General features: G+C 54.2%; 2 long non-coding RNA genes across 10 annotated transcripts; both read right to left on the bottom strand.

The window, feature by feature from the left end:
* Positions 1–76: 76 nt before the first annotated feature.
* Positions 77–8,180, bottom strand: LOC308058012. Of its 6 annotated transcripts, none has more exons than XR_013925624.1 (15): positions 8,066–8,180; positions 7,219–7,383; positions 6,523–6,671; positions 5,902–5,972; positions 5,326–5,597; positions 5,120–5,215; positions 4,803–4,952; positions 3,565–4,704; positions 2,702–2,866; positions 2,000–2,148; positions 1,379–1,449; positions 802–972; positions 596–691; positions 279–428; positions 77–180 (listed from the first exon to the last, which is right to left on the bottom strand). It is a non-coding gene; the product is annotated as an uncharacterized lncRNA (long non-coding RNA). The 6 variants fall into 6 exon arrangements; XR_013925625.1 differs by having other exon boundaries at positions 82–180; positions 3,565–4,276; positions 8,066–8,169; XR_013925628.1 differs by having other exon boundaries at positions 91–180; positions 4,083–4,276; positions 8,066–8,156.
* A 462-nt stretch (positions 8,181–8,642) lies between these two features.
* Positions 8,643–17,195, bottom strand: LOC308058013. 4 transcript variants are annotated; one of them, XR_013925630.1, is made up of 14 exons: positions 17,087–17,195; positions 16,241–16,405; positions 15,545–15,693; positions 14,924–14,994; positions 14,348–14,619; positions 14,142–14,237; positions 13,825–13,974; positions 12,587–13,726; positions 11,726–11,890; positions 11,024–11,172; positions 9,826–10,473; positions 9,620–9,715; positions 9,303–9,452; positions 8,643–9,204 (listed from the first exon to the last, which is right to left on the bottom strand). It is a non-coding gene; the product is annotated as an uncharacterized lncRNA (long non-coding RNA). The 4 variants fall into 4 exon arrangements; XR_013925631.1 differs by having other exon boundaries at positions 8,643–8,777; positions 12,587–13,298; positions 17,087–17,187; XR_013925632.1 differs by having other exon boundaries at positions 12,587–13,298; positions 17,087–17,187.
* Positions 17,196–17,623: the final 428 nt, after the last annotated feature.

Genomic DNA, 17,623 nt, shown 5'->3' on the forward strand with positions numbered 1-17,623 from the left:
ACTTTCTCGGGTGAACGTCTTTTGTCTTTGAGCAGTGCGACAGGCGGTTTGCAAACGGCACAAGTCTCTGCTTTTGAAAAATCAACTCAGACTCTGTAAGCACTTTAGATGGGGCACTTTGTGTTTCAGAGAAACAAAACCAACGCTGAGTCTTTCCTTGAACGACACAGGCCTGTTCACCTTTAAATCAGAGAAACAACGGACGTGGTTCTGATCTCTCAAGGAATCTTTACTTTCCAACAGACTGCACCGTCAGGATCAACAAAGCAGTTTCCTACCGTTTCGCCAGCGAGCCAGAGGACTGTCTCGAGACTAAGTTTCCTTGAACAAACACCGAAGAGATCTTCAAGACTCGGTCCAAATGGCTCCGTCAACCTTGAAATCGTAGTCCCCTTCAGCTCCACACCGCTTCATTCTGGGAACGCCCGCTAGAAAAAAAAGGAACAGTTTATTCAGTGTAACGATTCGATTGGTATACAAGCCTTCAAGGCTCCCAAGACCAAGCCTAAGAGGGTCAGGACCGTGCATGTTTGTACTCGCAGTGAAGCTCAACACCTTAGGCAACCCTCAGCCGAGACAAAGGTGAAAAACTCACCGGCGCCGAACGTTTCCTCGTCTGTAAGCTGCCCATCCTTAGCATGCAGGACTCCACATTCAAAATTCACAGGTCCCGGAGAAAGAAAACCAAAAACTACAGGACAAACAGACAATCAAACAAAAGACCTCAAATAAGGTTTCCTCTAAGGACTGTTAGATACATCTTTTGTACACGACCTACGCACGGCAACATACGCTTCGTACCAGCTCCGTTACATGCTCAAGTAGCAGACGCCTCAGACTCTGCTTTCCATCACAGATTACGATTTTTTGATGACGTTACTAAAGCTGGTCATCTATTAGTACGATAGGTTATGCCAGTGCCTGAAATGATTTTCGATCTCAGACGCTGCACAGAAACGCCGCAGTTTTTCACTGCAATAAGCAATTGATACCTCAGTCGGTACACGTCACCGAGTGAGTGCTAGGAGTGAAAAGTTTACATTTACCTCTCGCTCTTCGACAGCCAATGAATCCGGTAAACAAAACAACATCTTTAGCACACCGGTACCGAAGACACAGCGCAAAACCCCCCGTTAATGTGCTCCTGTATTTGTTTTAATTTCAAAGTAGCCACTTCAACTGATAAAGACAGCCGATTCTCTACCTGTAACTCTACTCCTCCTTATTATCCTGCTACAGAAAGAAACAAACCGCTAGCATTTCTACGTAACGACTTATTTTTCCAGAGAAGAATAAAAAGCCACAACCGACCAACCAAAAAAAAAAAACCAAACAGAAACAAAACAAACAAAAAAACCAAACCCCCAAAACAACTCACCTCCTACCTTCTGTGTCCCAGGATGAAAAGTTTCCTTCGGGTTCTTCCCAAATTTGTCATGACCCACAGGACTGAAATGCAAACGAAATACTGCTTTAGAGGAGAGCGAGCACACACCTCGACATTAAACCATGAACTGGCTGTAGTCGGAATCGATTGCGAGAAGAATCGTTCAAAGAGCCTCGCTGACGTGGAATTTTTTGCGGAAGAGCCATTTATTTCCCACACGACTAACCGCTGAGACTTCTTAAACTTCTTTCTGATTTTAAAAACAGAAACAACTAGGACCCTGCACGGAGATCACTTTTAAGCGTACCGTATTTACTTAGGAAGCACAGAACTTTATTCCCTCGTCCTTCGCTTCGGCTTTCTACGTAACTGTCGTGAGCGTTTTAGGAAGACTCGGTAACCTATCCTATTTCATAAGCTTCTCTTCCATCCCTTTGAAAACAACTCCAGGCACGTCAAATGAAAAACGAGCTGCTCGGCGTCAGGCTCGTACCCCAAAGATCCACAAGCAAGACCAGCTGCCTCGCTCAACGGAAAGACCTCACGTACAGCATTTCTTCCCAACTCGTGTTTCTACGTGACTGTCATTTTCGCCCCTTTTTTTTCCCCTACCGTGAATTTCTGGAGCTGCGCAGCACGCCACGGAGTGCCAAATGCAGTCTGTCTGAGGCACACCGAGCTGACACGGAGGTCACATCCGATGCGCCTCTCCATCATCGCTTACGCTAGGCCACCACGCCGACAGGATCTCCCGTAGTTCCCTTCGAAAGCAATTAAAAGGCTGAGATTAATTTAATTGACAAAAAAGCAGGTTTGTCGTGCAGCTGAAATTCGTTGACATAGTCGGTACCGAAACTCACGCTGGCTGTGAACGGGGTGAAATGGCAAAGGACCATCAGCCAGGCCCGAGGGAAGGCTCAAAGGCTGTACAAGCTAAAGAACAGCCAGGGAAGGGATTTTAGTCCGAGCCCAGGCGGGCAAAAGGAGATGACGTTAGTCCTGCTGCCTGCAGGCGTGTGGGAAAATCACCCTGAGGTGGTGGTGGGGGGGGAACTCGAGAAAATTGCGTCCTAACGGAAGCAGGGTATTACGGAGAGCTTTTTTTAGGGTAGGATACAGCTACAGCCTCGAGGACGGTCGGCACGCACACAGCCTGTACCGCCACCGCTCCCTAAGCAGCGGCTCGGCGCACGCCGACAGCGGTGACGGAGGACGAGCTTAAGGCAAAAAGCCAAAAGCAAACCCCTCAAAGCCCAGAACCGTTCTCAGGAACGCAGGAGTTAAGCCTAAAAGCGGTTGAAAGCTGCCTCCTACCTCTTCCCCCTCCGAGACCGGCACGTTTCCTCGCGATCCCTTTTCGCAAACAAAAGACGGACGCCTGCGGTATCAGCTTGGTCCCGAAGCACCACGACGCGCTTGCTGGCTACACGCTCTCTTCTGACAAGGCTGACAGCTTCTCCGCACGCGACAGCCGAGGCCCTGTGAAACACGAGGAAGGCAAACACCGGTAACGTCTCGCAGGGGTCAGGAGGAAGTCAGGATGCACTCCATTCGGAGCCCGACGCGTTACCCAAAGGAATTACCCCAGCAGAACAAGAGGCAGGAACGATCGGTAGACAGGCAGACAACATGCACGGCAGCGATACCCCCGTCAGACTTGCAGGGCGCTTCCAGTCCCAGCCGGCTGCCGCGGCTCAGGCCGGCGGCTGGGGGAAAGACAAAGCCCCGCGCAGAGCTGCGGCGGCTGCCCGGGCAGCCCAGAGGCGGCGGGGGGGGGGGGGGGGCGGCAGGTCGCCGCGGGCCGACCCCTCCCTCTCCCGGGCCCCGCCAGGCCGCCACAAGCGGCGAGCACCGGGGCCGCCCCGCCGCCGCTCCTCGCCTCCTCGCTGAGGTAGCGGCGCAGCCCCGAGAGACAAAAAAAAAAAAAAACAAAAAAAAAAACCCAGCCCAAAATAGGCAGCACCGTGAGGAGCCCGCTGACCACCGTCGCTGCCGGGGAGACGAGAACGGCCGGCAGCCCCGCCGGTCCCGGGCCGGGCCGGGCCGCCCGCCTCAGCCCGCCCGCCGCCGGCACCAGGCGCTCCCCGCCGCGGCCGAGCGCCGGCCCGCCGCCCGCCCCCCCCCCCCCTTCGGCCGCTGCCCGCCGGCCCCCGCCCGCCCTCAGGCCGAGCGCTCACCCAGCGCGCCGCCGCACGTCCCGGCCCGAAAGTCTTCCAGGCTGCCGGCGAAGGCTCCGCACCGCCACGGGCGCGGCGGCGCGCCGCGCGGGCTGGAAATGAACCCCACTTCCGGGGCCGTCTGCGTAACCCGTACGTGCGAGGCCGAAGCCCCGCCCCTAGGGGGCAAGCCGTTTCCGCGCACGCGCAAAAGCGGAATTGCGTCATACGCATGCGACGCCGCCGGAGACCACGCCCCCTTTGGCTTCAGTCCGGCACTGCGCATGCGCTGCCCTTAGTTTTGCCAGTACCTCTTCTGCGCATGCGCAGAAGCGGAATTGCGTCATACGCATGCGACGCCGCCGGAGACCACGCCCCCTTTGGCTTCAAGCCGGCACTGCGCATGCGCTGCCCTTAGTTTTGCCAGTACCTCTTCTGCGCATGCGCAGAAGCGGAATTGCGTCATCACCACGCGACTACTCCCCCCAGACCACGCCCCCTTTGGCTTCAAGCCCCGTCTGCGCATGCGCTGCCCTTACTCTGCAGGGCGGCCACGCTGCTGCCGCCTGGCGAAAAAATTTCGGTACTGCAGCCAGTCTACCTAACAGACTGCACCCTTTATTAGACGAATGGAAGCGAGAAGGGAACTCTGCCCACGGCCCCTTAGCAAGTCGCCCGGCTTCACATCTCGCTGGATCAACTTCTTCCAGTGAACATATTCAATTCAACCAGTCTAGAGAAAAAGAGAAAAAAAAAAAAAAAAAAAAAAGAAAAAACAAAAGAATCACTCGAGAGACCAGGCATACACTTTTTTTTTTTTTTTTCCTTATAAAAACACCAGCAACATTGTCTTCACGATAAAAGAGGCAATGAAACCTTTTCTTGTCAAATGTAAGGGCACTAAAGAGAAGGTAATTCGACAGACAAGACATAAACCTCTCCAGCTCTTTCCCCACGTCTATTTGGCATTCGTTTCCAAAAACTTTCTCGGGTGAACGTCTTTTGTCTTTGAGCAGTGCGACAGGCGGTTTGCAAACGGCACAAGTCTCTGCTTTTGAAAAATCAACTCAGACTCTGTAAGCACTTTAGATGGGGCACTTTGTGTTTCAGAGAAACAAAACCAACGCTGAGTCTTTCCTTGAACGACACAGGCCTGTTCACCTTTAAATCAGAGAAACAACGGACGTGGTTCTGATCTCTCAAGGAATCTTTACTTTCCAACAGACTGCACCGTCAGGATCAACAAAGCAGTTTCCTACCGTTTCGCCAGCGAGCCAGAGGACTGTCTCGAGACTAAGTTTCCTTGAACAAACACCGAAGAGATCTTCAAGACTCGGTCCAAATGGCTCCGTCAACCTTGAAATCGTAGTCCCCTTCAGCTCCACACCGCTTCATTCTGGGAACGCCCGCTAGAAAAAAAAGGAACAGTTTATTCAGTGTAACGATTCGATTGGTATACAAGCCTTCAAGGCTCCCAAGACCAAGCCTAAGAGGGTCAGGACCGTGCATGTTTGTACTCGCAGTGAAGCTCAACACCTTAGGCAACCCTCAGCCGAGACAAAGGTGAAAAACTCACCGGCGCCGAACGTTTCCTCGTCTGTAAGCTGCCCATCCTTAGCATGCAGGACTCCACATTCAAAATTCACAGGTCCCGGAGAAAGAAAACCAAAAACTACAGGACAAACAGACAATCAAACAAAAGACCTCAAATAAGGTTTCCTCTAAGGACTGTTAGATACATCTTTTGTACACGACCTACGCACGGCAACATACGCTTCGTACCAGCTCCGTTACATGCTCAAGTAGCAGACGCCTCAGACTCTGCTTTCCATCACAGATTACGATTTTTTGATGACGTTACTAAAGCTGGTCATCTATTAGTACGATAGGTTATGCCAGTGCCTGAAATGATTTTCGATCTCAGACGCTGCACAGAAACGCCGCAGTTTTTCACTCCAATAAGCAATTGATACCTCAGTCGGTACACGTCACCGAGTGAGTGCTAGGAGTGAAAAGTTTACATTTACCTCTCGCTCTTCGACAGCCAATGAATCCTGTAAACAAAACAACATCTTTAGCACACCGGTACCGAAGACACAGCGCAAAACCCCCCGTTAATGTGCTCCTGTATTTGTTTTAATTTCAAAGTAGCCACTTCAACTGATAAAGACAGCCGATTCTCTACCTGTAACTCTACTCCTCCTTATTATCCTGCTACAGAAAGAAACAAACCGCTAGCATTTCTACGTAACGACTTATTTTTCCAGAGAAGAATAAAAAGCCACAACCGACCAACCAAAAAAAAAAACCAAACAGAAACAAAACAAACAAAAAAACCAAACCCCCAAAACAACTCACCTCCTACCTTCTGTGTCCCAGGATGAAAAGTTTCCTTCGGGTTCTTCCCAAATTTGTCATGACCCACAGGACTGAAATGCAAACGAAATACTGCTTTAGAGGAGAGCGAGCACACACCTCGACATTAAACCATGAACTGGCTGTAGTCGGAATCGATTGCGAGAAGAATCGTTCAAAGAGCCTCGCTGACGTGGAATTTTTTGCGGAAGAGCCATTTATTTCCCACACGACTAACCGCTGAGACTTCTTAAACTTCTTTCTGATTTTAAAAACAGAAACAACTAGGACCCTGCACGGAGATCACTTTTAAGCGTACCGTATTTACTTAGGAAGCACAGAACTTTATTCCCTCGTCCTTCGCTTCGGCTTTCTACGTAACTGTCGTGAGCGTTTTAGGAAGACTCGGTAACCTATCCTATTTCATAAGCTTCTCTTCCATCCCTTTGAAAACAACTCCAGGCACGTCAAATGAAAAACGAGCTGCTCGGCGTCAGGCTCGTACCCCAAAGATCCACAAGCAAGACCAGCTGCCTCGCTCAACGGAAAGCCCTCACGTACAGCATTTCTTCCCAACTCGTGTTTCAGCGCGACTGTCATTTTCGCCCCTTTTTTTTCCCCTACCGTGAATTTCTGGAGCTGCGCAGCACGCCACGGAGTGCCAAATGCAGTCTGTCTGAGGCACACCGAGCTGACACGGAGGTCACATCCGATGCGCCTCTCCATCATCGCTTACGCTAGGCCACCACGCCGACAGGATCTCCTGTAGTTCCCTTCGAAAGCAATTAAAAGGCTGAGATTAATTTAATTGACAAAAAAGCAGGTTTGTCGTGCAGCTGAAATTCGTTGACATAGTCGGTACCGAAACTCACGCTGGCTGTGAACGGGGTGAAATGGCAAAGGACCATCAGCCAGGCCCGAGGGAAGGCTCAAAGGCTGTACAAGCTAAAGAACAGCCAGGGAAGGGATTTTAGTCCGAGCCCAGGCGGGCAAAAGGAGATGACGTTAGTCCTGCTGCCTGCAGGCGTGTGGGAAAATCACCCCGGGGTGGGGGGGGAACTCGAGAAAATTGCGTCCTAACGGAAGCAGGGTATTACGGAGAGCTTTTTTTAGGGTAGGATACAGCTACAGCCTCGAGGACGGTCGGCACGCACACAGCCTGTACCGCCACCGCTCCCTAAGCAGCGGCTCGGCGCACGCCGACAGCGGTGACGGAGGACGAGCTTAAGGCAAAAAGCCAAAAGCAAACCCCTCAAAGCCCAGAACCGTTCTCAGGAACGCAGGAGTCAAGCCTAAAAGCGGTTGAAAGCTGCCTCCTACCTCTTCCCCCTCCGAGACCGGCACGTTTCCTCGCGATCCCTTTTCGCAAACAAAAGACGGACGCCTGCGGTATCAGCTTGGTCCCGAAGCACCACGACGCGCTTGCTGGCTACACGCTCTCTTCTGACAAGGCTGACAGCTTCTCCGCACGCGACAGCCGAGGCCCTGTGAAACACGAGGAAGGCAAACACCGGTAACGTCTCGCAGGGGTCAGGAGGAAGTCAGGATGCACTCCATTCGGAGCCCGACGCGTTACCCAAAGGAATTACCCCAGCAGAACAAGAGGCAGGAACGATCGGTAGACAGGCAGACAACATGCACGGCAGCGATACCCCCGTCAGACTTGCAGGGCGCTTCCAGACCCAGCCCGCTGCCGCGGCTCAGGCCGGCGGCTGGGGGAAAGACAAAGCCCCGCGCAGAGCTGCGGCGGCTGCCCGGGCAGCCCAGAGGCGGCGGGGGGGGGGCGGCAGGTCGCCGCGGGCCGACCCCTCCCCTCTCCCGGGCCCCGCCAGGCCGCCACAAGCGGCGAGCACCGGGGCCGCCCCGCCGCCGCTCCTCGCCTCCTCGCTGAGGTAGCGGCGCAGCCCCGAGAGACAAAAAAAAAAAAAAAACCCAGCCCAAAATAGGCAGCACCGTGAGGAGCCCGCTGACCACCGTCGCTGCCGGGGAGACGAGAACGGCCGGCAGCCCCGCCGGTCCCGGGCCGGGCCGGGCCGCCCGCCTCAGCCCGCCCGCCGCCGGCACCAGGCGCTCCCCGCCGCGGCCGAGCGCCGGCCCGCCGCCCGCCCCCCCCCCCCCTTCGGCCGCTGCCCGCCGGCCCCCGCCCGCCCTCAGGCCGAGCGCTCACCCAGCGCGCCGCCGCACGTCCCGGCCCGAAAGTCTTCCAGGCTGCCGGCGAAGGCTCCGCACCGCCACGGGCGCGGCGGCGCGCCGCGCGGGCTGGAAATGAACCCCACTTCCGGGGCCGTCTGCGTAACCCGTACGTGCGAGGCCGAAGCCCCGCCCCTAGGGGGCAAGCCGTTTCCGCGCACGCGCAAAAGCGGAATTGCGTCATACGCATGCGACGCCGCCGGAGACCACGCCCCCTTTGGCTTCAAGCCGGCACTGCGCATGCGCTGCCCTTAGTTTTGCCAGTACCTCTTCTGCGCATGCGCGAAAACGGAATTGCGTCATACGCATGCGACGCCGCCGGAGACCACGCCCCCTTTGGCTTCAAGCCGGCACTGCGCATGCGCTGCCCTTAGTTTTGCCAGTACCTCTTCTGCGCATGCGCAGAAGCGGAATTGCGTCATCACCACGCGACTACTCCCCCCAGACCACGCCCCCTTTGGCTTCAAGCCCCGTCTGCGCATGCGCTGCCCTTACTCTGCAGGGCGGCCACGCTGCTGCCGCCTGGCGAAAAAATTTGGGTACTGCAGCCAGTCTACCTAACAGACTGCACCCTTTATTAGACGAATGGAAGCGAGAAGGGAACTCTGCCCACGGCCCCTTAGCAAGTCGCCCGGCTTCACATCTCGCTGGATCAACTTCTTCCAGTGAACATATTCAATTCAACCAGTCTAGAGAAAAAGAGAAAAAAAAAAAAAAAAAAAAAGAAAAAACAAAAGAATCACTCGAGAGACCAGGCATACACTTTTTTTTTTTTTTTTCCTTATAAAAACACCAGCAACATTGTCTTCACGATAAAAGAGGCAATGAAACCTTTTCTTGTCAAATGTAAGGGCACTAAAGAGAAGGTAATTCGACAGACAAGACATAAACCTCTCCAGCTCTTTCCCCACGTCTATTTGGCATTCGTTTCCAAAAACTTTCTCGGGTGAACGTCTTTTGTCTTTGAGCAGTGCGACAGGCGGTTTGCAAACGGCACAAGTCTCTGCTTTTGAAAAATCAACTCAGACTCTGTAATCACTTTAGATGGGGCACTTTGTGTTTCAGAGAAACAAAACCAACGCTGAGTCTTCCCTTGAACGACACAGGCCTGTTCACCTTTAAATCAGAGAAACAACGGACGTGGTTCTGATCCCTCAAGGAATCTGTACTTTCCAACAGACTGCACCGTCAGGATCAACAAAGCAGTTTCCTACCGTTTCGCCAGCGAGCCAGAGGACTGTCTCGAGACTAAGTTTCCTTGAACAAACACCGAAGAGATCTTCAAGACTCGGTCCAAATGGCTCCGTCAACCTTGAAATCGTAGTCCCCTTCAGCTCCACACCGCTTCATTCTGGGAACGCCCGCTAGAAAAAAAAGAAACAGTTTATTCAGTGTAACGATTCGATTGGTATACAAGCCTTCAAGGCTCCCAAGACCAAGCCTAAGAGGGTCAGGACCGTGCATGTTTGTACTCGCAGTGAAGCTCAACACCTTAGGCAACCCTCAGCCGAGACAACGGTGAAAAACTCACCGGCGCCGAACGTTTCCTCGTCTGTAAGCTGCCCATCCTTAGCATGCAGGACTCCACATTCAAAATTCACAGGTCCCGGAGAAAGAAAACCAAAAACTACAGGACAAACAGACAATCAAACAAAAGACCTCAAATAAGGTTTCCTCTAAGGACTGTTAGATACATCTTTTGTACACGACCTACGCACGGCAACATACGCTTCGTACCAGCTCCGTTACATGCTCAAGTAGCAGACGCCTCAGACTCTGCTTTCCATCACAGATTACGATTTTTTGATGACGTTACTAAAGCTGGTCATCTATTCGTACGATAGGTTATGCCAGTGCCTGAAATGATTTTCGATCTCAGACGCTGCACAGAAACGCCGCAGTTTTTCACTGCAATAAGCAATTGATACCTCAGTCGGTACACGTCACCGAGTGAGTGCTAGGAGTGAAAAGTTTACATTTACCTCTCGCTCTTCGACAGCCAATGAATCCGGTAAACAAAACAACATCTTTAGCACACCGGTACCGAAGACACAGCGCAAAACCCCCCGTTAATGTGCTCCTGTATTTGTTTTAATTTCAAAGTAGCCACTTCAACTGATAAAGACAGCCGATTCTCTACCTGTAACTCTACTCCTCCTTATTATCCTGCTACAGAAAGAAACAAACCGCTAGCATTTCTACGTAACGACTTATTTTTCCAGAGAAGAATAAAAAGCCACAACCGACCAACCAAAAAAAAAAAACCAAACAGAAACAAAACAAACAAAAAAAAAAAACCCCCAAAACAACTCACCTCCTACCTTCTGTGTCCCAGGATGAAAAGTTTCCTTCGGGTTCTTCCCAAATTTGTCGTGACCCACAGGACTGAAATGCAAACGAAATACTGCTTTAGAGGAGAGCGAGCACACACCTCGACATTAAACCATGAACTGGCTGTAGTCGGAATCGATTGCGAGAAGAATCGTTCAAAGAGCCTCGCTGACGTGGAATTTTTTGCGGAAGAGCCATTTATTTCCCACACGACTAACCGCTGAGACTTCTTAAACTTCTTTCTGATTTTAAAAACAGAAACAACTAGGACCCTGCACGGAGATCACTTTTAAGCGTACCGTATTTACTTAGGAAGCACAGAACTTTATTCCCTCGTCCTTCGCTTCGGCTTTCTACGTAACTGTCGTGAGCGTTTTAGGAAGACTCGGTAACCTATCCTATTTCATAAGCTTCTCTTCCATCCCTTTGAAAACAACTCCAGGCACGTCAAATGAAAAACGAGCTGCTCGGCGTCAGGCTCGTACCCCAAAGATCCACAAGCAAGACCAGCTGCCTCGCTCAACGGAAAGACCTCACGTACAGCATTTCTTCCCAACTCGTGTTTCTACGTGACTGTCATTTTCGCCCCTTTTTTTTCCCCTACCGTGAATTTCTGGAGCTGCGCAGCACGCCACGGAGTGCCAAATGCAGTCTGTCTGAGGCACACCGAGCTGACACGGAGGTCACATCCGATGCGCCTCTCCATCATCGCTTACGCTAGGCCACCACGCCGACAGGATCTCCCGTAGTTCCCTTCGAAAGCAATTAAAAGGCTGAGATTAATTTAATTGACAAAAAAGCAGGTTTGTCGTGCAGCTGAAATTCGTTGACATAGTCGGTACCGAAACTCACGCTGGCTGTGAACGGGGTGAAATGGCAAAGGACCATCAGCCAGGCCCGAGGGAAGGCTCAAAGGCTGTACAAGCTAAAGAACAGCCAGGGAAGGGATTTTAGTCCGAGCCCAGGCGGGCAAAAGGAGATGACGTTAGTCCTGCTGCCTGCAGGCGTGTGGGAAAATCACCCTGAGGTGGTGGTGGGGGGGGAACTCGAGAAAATTGCGTCCTAACGGAAGCAGGGTATTACGGAGAGCTTTTTTTAGGGTAGGATACAGCTACAGCCTCGAGGACGGTCGGCACGCACACAGCCTGTACCGCCACCGCTCCCTAAGCAGCGGCTCGGCGCACGCCGACAGCGGTGACGGAGGACGAGCTTAAGGCAAAAAGCCAAAAGCAAACCCCTCAAAGCCCAGAACCGTTCTCAGGAACGCAGGAGTTAAGCCTAAAAGCGGTTGAAAGCTGCCTCCTACCTCTTCCCCCTCCGAGACCGGCACGTTTCCTCGCGATCCCTTTTCGCAAACAAAAGACGGACGCCTGCGGTATCAGCTTGGTCCCGAAGCACCACGACGCGCTTGCTGGCTACACGCTCTCTTCTGACAAGGCTGACAGCTTCTCCGCACGCGACAGCCGAGGCCCTGTGAAACACGAGGAAGGCAAACACCGGTAACGTCTCGCAGGGGTCAGGAGGAAGTCAGGATGCACTCCATTCGGAGCCCGACGCGTTACCCAAAGGAATTACCCCAGCAGAACAAGAGGCAGGAACGATCGGTAGACAGGCAGACAACATGCACGGCAGCGATACCCCCGTCAGACTTGCAGGGCGCTTCCAGTCCCAGCCGGCTGCCGCGGCTCAGGCCGGCGGCTGGGGGAAAGACAAAGCCCCGCGCAGAGCTGCGGCGGCTGCCCGGGCAGCCCAGAGGCGGCGGGGGGGGGGGGGGGCGGCAGGTCGCCGCGGGCCGACCCCTCCCTCTCCCGGGCCCCGCCAGGCCGCCACAAGCGGCGAGCACCGGGGCCGCCCCGCCGCCGCTCCTCGCCTCCTCGCTGAGGTAGCGGCGCAGCCCCGAGAGACAAAAAAAAAAAAAAACAAAAAAAAAAACCCAGCCCAAAATAGGCAGCACCGTGAGGAGCCCGCTGACCACCGTCGCTGCCGGGGAGACGAGAACGGCCGGCAGCCCCGCCGGTCCCGGGCCGGGCCGGGCCGCCCGCCTCAGCCCGCCCGCCGCCGGCACCAGGCGCTCCCCGCCGCGGCCGAGCGCCGGCCCGCCGCCCGCCCCCCCCCCCCTTCGGCCGCTGCCCGCCGGCCCCCGCCCGCCCTCAGGCCGAGCGCTCACCCAGCGCGCCGCCGCACGTCCCGGCCCGAAAGTCTTCCAGGCTGCCGGCGAAGGCTCCGCACCGCCACGGGCGCGGCGGCGCGCCGCGCGGGCTGGAAATGAACCCCACTTCCGGGGCCGTCTGCGTAACCCGTACGTGCGAGGCCGAAGCCCCGCCCCTAGGGGGCAAGCCGTTTCCGCGCACGCGCAAAAGCGGAATTGCGTCATACGCATGCGACGCCGCCGGAGACCACGCCCCCTTTGGCTTCAGTCCGGCACTGCGCATGCGCTGCCCTTAGTTTTGCCAGTACCTCTTCTGCGCATGCGCAGAAGCGGAATTGCGTCATACGCATGCGACGCCGCCGGAGACCACGCCCCCTTTGGCTTCAAGCCGGCACTGCGCATGCGCTGCCCTTAGTTTTGCCAGTACCTCTTCTGCGCATGCGCAGAAGCGGAATTGCGTCATCACCACGCGACTACTCCCCCCAGACCACGCCCCCTTTGGCTTCAAGCCCCGTCTGCGCATGCGCTGCCCTTACTCTGCAGGGCGGCCACGCTGCTGCCGCCTGGCGAAAAAATTTCGGTACTGCAGCCAGTCTACCTAACAGACTGCACCCTTTATTAGACGAATGGAAGCGAGAAGGGAACTCTGCCCACGGCCCCTTAGCAAGTCGCCCGGCTTCACATCTCGCTGGATCAACTTCTTCCAGTGAACATATTCAATTCAACCAGTCTAGAGAAAAAGAGAAAAAAAAAAAAAAAAAAAAAAGAAAAAACAAAAGAATCACTCGAGAGACCAGGCATACACTTTTTTTTTTTTTTTTCCTTATAAAAACACCAGCAACATTGTCTTCACGATAAAAGAGGCAATGAAACCTTTTCTTGTCAAATGTAAGGGCACTAAAGAGAAGGTAATTCGACAGACAAGACATAAACCTCTCCAGCTCTTTCCCCACGTCTATTTGGCATTCGTTTCCAAAAACTTTCTCGGGTGAACGTCTTTTGTCTTTGAGCAGTGCGACAGGCGGTTTGCAAACGGCACAAGTCTCTGCTTTTGAAAAATCAACTCAGACTCTGTAAGCACTTTAGATGGGGCACTTTGTGTTTCAGAGAAACAAAACCAACGCTGAGTCTTTCCTTGAACGACACAGGCCTGTTCACCTTTAAATCAGAGAAACAACGGACGTGGTTCTGATCTCTCAAGGAATCTTTACTTTCCAACAGACTGCACCGTCAGGATCAACAAAGCAGTTTCCTACCGTTTCGCCAGCGAGCCAGAGGACTGTCTCGAGACTAAGTTTCCTTGAACAAACACCGAAGAGATCTTCAAGACTCGGTCCAAATGGCTCCGTCAACCTTGAAATCGTAGTCCCCTTCAGCTCCACACCGCTTCATTCTGGGAACGCCCGCTAGAAAAAAAAGGAACAGTTTATTCAGTGTAACGATTCGATTGGTATACAAGCCTTCAAGGCTCCCAAGACCAAGCCTAAGAGGGTCAGGACCGTGCATGTTTGTACTCGCAGTGAAGCTCAACACCTTAGGCAACCCTCAGCCGAGACAAAGGTGAAAAACTCACCGGCGCCGAACGTTTCCTCGTCTGTAAGCTGCCCATCCTTAGCATGCAGGACTCCACATTCAAAATTCACAGGTCCCGGAGAAAGAAAACCAAAAACTACAGGACAAACAGACAATCAAACAAAAGACCTCAAATAAGGTTTCCTCTAAGGACTGTTAGATACATCTTTTGTACACGACCTACGCACGGCAACATACGCTTCGTACCAGCTCCGTTACATGCTCAAGTAGCAGACGCCTCAGACTCTGCTTTCCATCACAGATTACGATTTTTTGATGACGTTACTAAAGCTGGTCATCTATTAGTACGATAGGTTATGCCAGTGCCTGAAATGATTTTCGATCTCAGACGCTGCACAGAAACGCCGCAGTTTTTCACTCCAATAAGCAATTGATACCTCAGTCGGTACACGTCACCGAGTGAGTGCTAGGAGTGAAAAGTTTACATTTACCTCTCGCTCTTCGACAGCCAATGAATCCTGTAAACAAAACAACATCTTTAGCACACCGGTACCGAAGACACAGCGCAAAACCCCCCGTTAATGTGCTCCTGTATTTGTTTTAATTTCAAAGTAGCCACTTCAACTGATAAAGACAGCCGATTCTCTACCTGTAACTCTACTCCTCCTTATTATCCTGCTACAGAAAGAAACAAACCGCTAGCATTTCTACGTAACGACTTATTTTTCCAGAGAAGAATAAAAAGCCACAACCGACCAACCAAAAAAAAAAACCAAACAGAAACAAAACAAACAAAAAAACCAAACCCCCAAAACAACTCACCTCCTACCTTCTGTGTCCCAGGATGAAAAGTTTCCTTCGGGTTCTTCCCAAATTTGTCATGACCCACAGGACTGAAATGCAAACGAAATACTGCTTTAGAGGAGAGCGAGCACACACCTCGACATTAAACCATGAACTGGCTGTAGTCGGAATCGATTGCGAGAAGAATCGTTCAAAGAGCCTCGCTGACGTGGAATTTTTTGCGGAAGAGCCATTTATTTCCCACACGACTAACCGCTGAGACTTCTTAAACTTCTTTCTGATTTTAAAAACAGAAACAACTAGGACCCTGCACGGAGATCACTTTTAAGCGTACCGTATTTACTTAGGAAGCACAGAACTTTATTCCCTCGTCCTTCGCTTCGGCTTTCTACGTAACTGTCGTGAGCGTTTTAGGAAGACTCGGTAACCTATCCTATTTCATAAGCTTCTCTTCCATCCCTTTGAAAACAACTCCAGGCACGTCAAATGAAAAACGAGCTGCTCGGCGTCAGGCTCGTACCCCAAAGATCCACAAGCAAGACCAGCTGCCTCGCTCAACGGAAAGCCCTCACGTACAGCATTTCTTCCCAACTCGTGTTTCAGCGCGACTGTCATTTTCGCCCCTTTTTTTTCCCCTACCGTGAATTTCTGGAGCTGCGCAGCACGCCACGGAGTGCCAAATGCAGTCTGTCTGAGGCACACCGAGCTGACACGGAGGTCACATCCGATGCGCCTCTCCATCATCGCTTACGCTAGGCCACCACGCCGACAGGATCTCCTGTAGTTCCCTTCGAAAGCAATTAAAAGGCTGAGATTAATTTAATTGACAAAAAAGCAGGTTTGTCGTGCAGCTGAAATTCGTTGACATAGTCGGTACCGAAACTCACGCTGGCTGTGAACGGGGTGAAATGGCAAAGGACCATCAGCCAGGCCCGAGGGAAGGCTCAAAGGCTGTACAAGCTAAAGAACAGCCAGGGAAGGGATTTTAGTCCGAGCCCAGGCGGGCAAAAGGAGATGACGTTAGTCCTGCTGCCTGCAGGCGTGTGGGAAAATCACCCCGGGGTGGGGGGGGAACTCGAGAAAATTGCGTCCTAACGGAAGCAGGGTATTACGGAGAGCTTTTTTTAGGGTAGGATACAGCTACAGCCTCGAGGACGGTCGGCACGCACACAGCCTGTACCGCCACCGCTCCCTAAGCAGCGGCTCGGCGCACGCCGACAGCGGTGACGGAGGACGAGCTTAAGGCAAAAAGCCAAAAGCAAACCCCTCAAAGCCCAGAACCGTTCTCAGGAACGCAGGAGTCAAGCCTAAAAGCGGTTGAAAGCTGCCTCCTACCTCTTCCCCCTCCGAGACCGGCACGTTTCCTCGCGATCCCTTTTCGCAAACAAAAGACGGACGCCTGCGGTATCAGCTTGGTCCCGAAGCACCACGACGCGCTTGCTGGCTACACGCTCTCTTCTGACAAGGCTGACAGCTTCTCCGCACGCGACAGCCGAGGCCCTGTGAAACACGAGGAAGGCAAACACCGGTAACGTCTCGCAGGGGTCAGGAGGAAGTCAGGATGCACTCCATTCGGAGCCCGACGCGTTACCCAAAGGAATTACCCCAGCAGAACAAGAGGCAGGAACGATCGGTAGACAGGCAGACAACATGCACGGCAGCGATACCCCCGTCAGACTTGCAGGGCGCTTCCAGACCCAGCCCGCTGCCGCGGCTCAGGCCGGCGGCTGGGGGAAAGACAAAGCCCCGCGCAGAGCTGCGGCGGCTGCCCGGGCAGCCCAGAGGCGGCGGGGGGGGGGCGGCAGGTCGCCGCGGGCCGACCCCTCCCCTCTCCCGGGCCCCGCCAGGCCGCCACAAGCGGCGAGCACCGGGGCCGCCCCGCCGCCGCTCCTCGCCTCCTCGCTGAGGTAGCGGCGCAGCCCCGAGAGACAAAAAAAAAAAAAAAAACCAGCCCAAAATAGGCAGCACCGTGAGGAGCCCGCTGACCACCGTCGCTGCCGGGGAGACGAGAACGGCCGGCAGCCCCGCCGGTCCCGGGCCGGGCCGGGCCGCCCGCCTCAGCCCGCCCGCCGCCGGCACCAGGCGCTCCCCGCCGCGGCCGAGCGCCGGCCCGCCGCCCGCCCCCCCCCCCCTTCGGCCGCTGCCCGCCGGCCCCCGCCCGCCCTCAGGCCGAGCGCTCACCCAGCGCGCCGCCGCACGTCCCGGCCCGAAAGTCTTCCAGGCTGCCGGCGAAGGCTCCGCACCGCCACGGGCGCGGCGGCGCGCCGCGCGGGCTGGAAATGAACCCCACTTCCGGGGCCGTCTGCGTAACCCGTACGTGCGAGGCCGAAGCCCCGCCCCTAGGGGGCAAGCCGTTTCCGCGCACGCGCAAAAGCGGAATTGCGTCATACGCATGCGACGCCGCCGGAGACCACGCCCCCTTTGGCTTCAAGCCGGCACTGCGCATGCGCTGCCCTTAGTTTTGCCAGTACCTCTTCTGCGCATGCGCGAAAACGGAATTGCGTCATACGCATGCGACGCCGCCGGAGACCACGCCCCCTTTGGCTTCAAGCCGGCACTGCGCATGCGCTGCCCTTAGTTTTGCCAGTACCTCTTCTGCGCATGCGCAGAAGCGGAATTGCGTCATCACCACGCGACTACTCCCCCCAGACCACGCCCCCTTTGGCTTCAAGCCCCGTCTGCGCATGCGCTGCCCTTACTCTGCAGGGCGGCCACGCT

This window comes from Falco punctatus (assembly GCF_963210335.1).
Source record: "Falco punctatus genome assembly, contig: scaffold_226, whole genome shotgun sequence".
NCBI lineage: Eukaryota > Metazoa > Chordata > Aves > Falconiformes > Falconidae > Falco > Falco punctatus.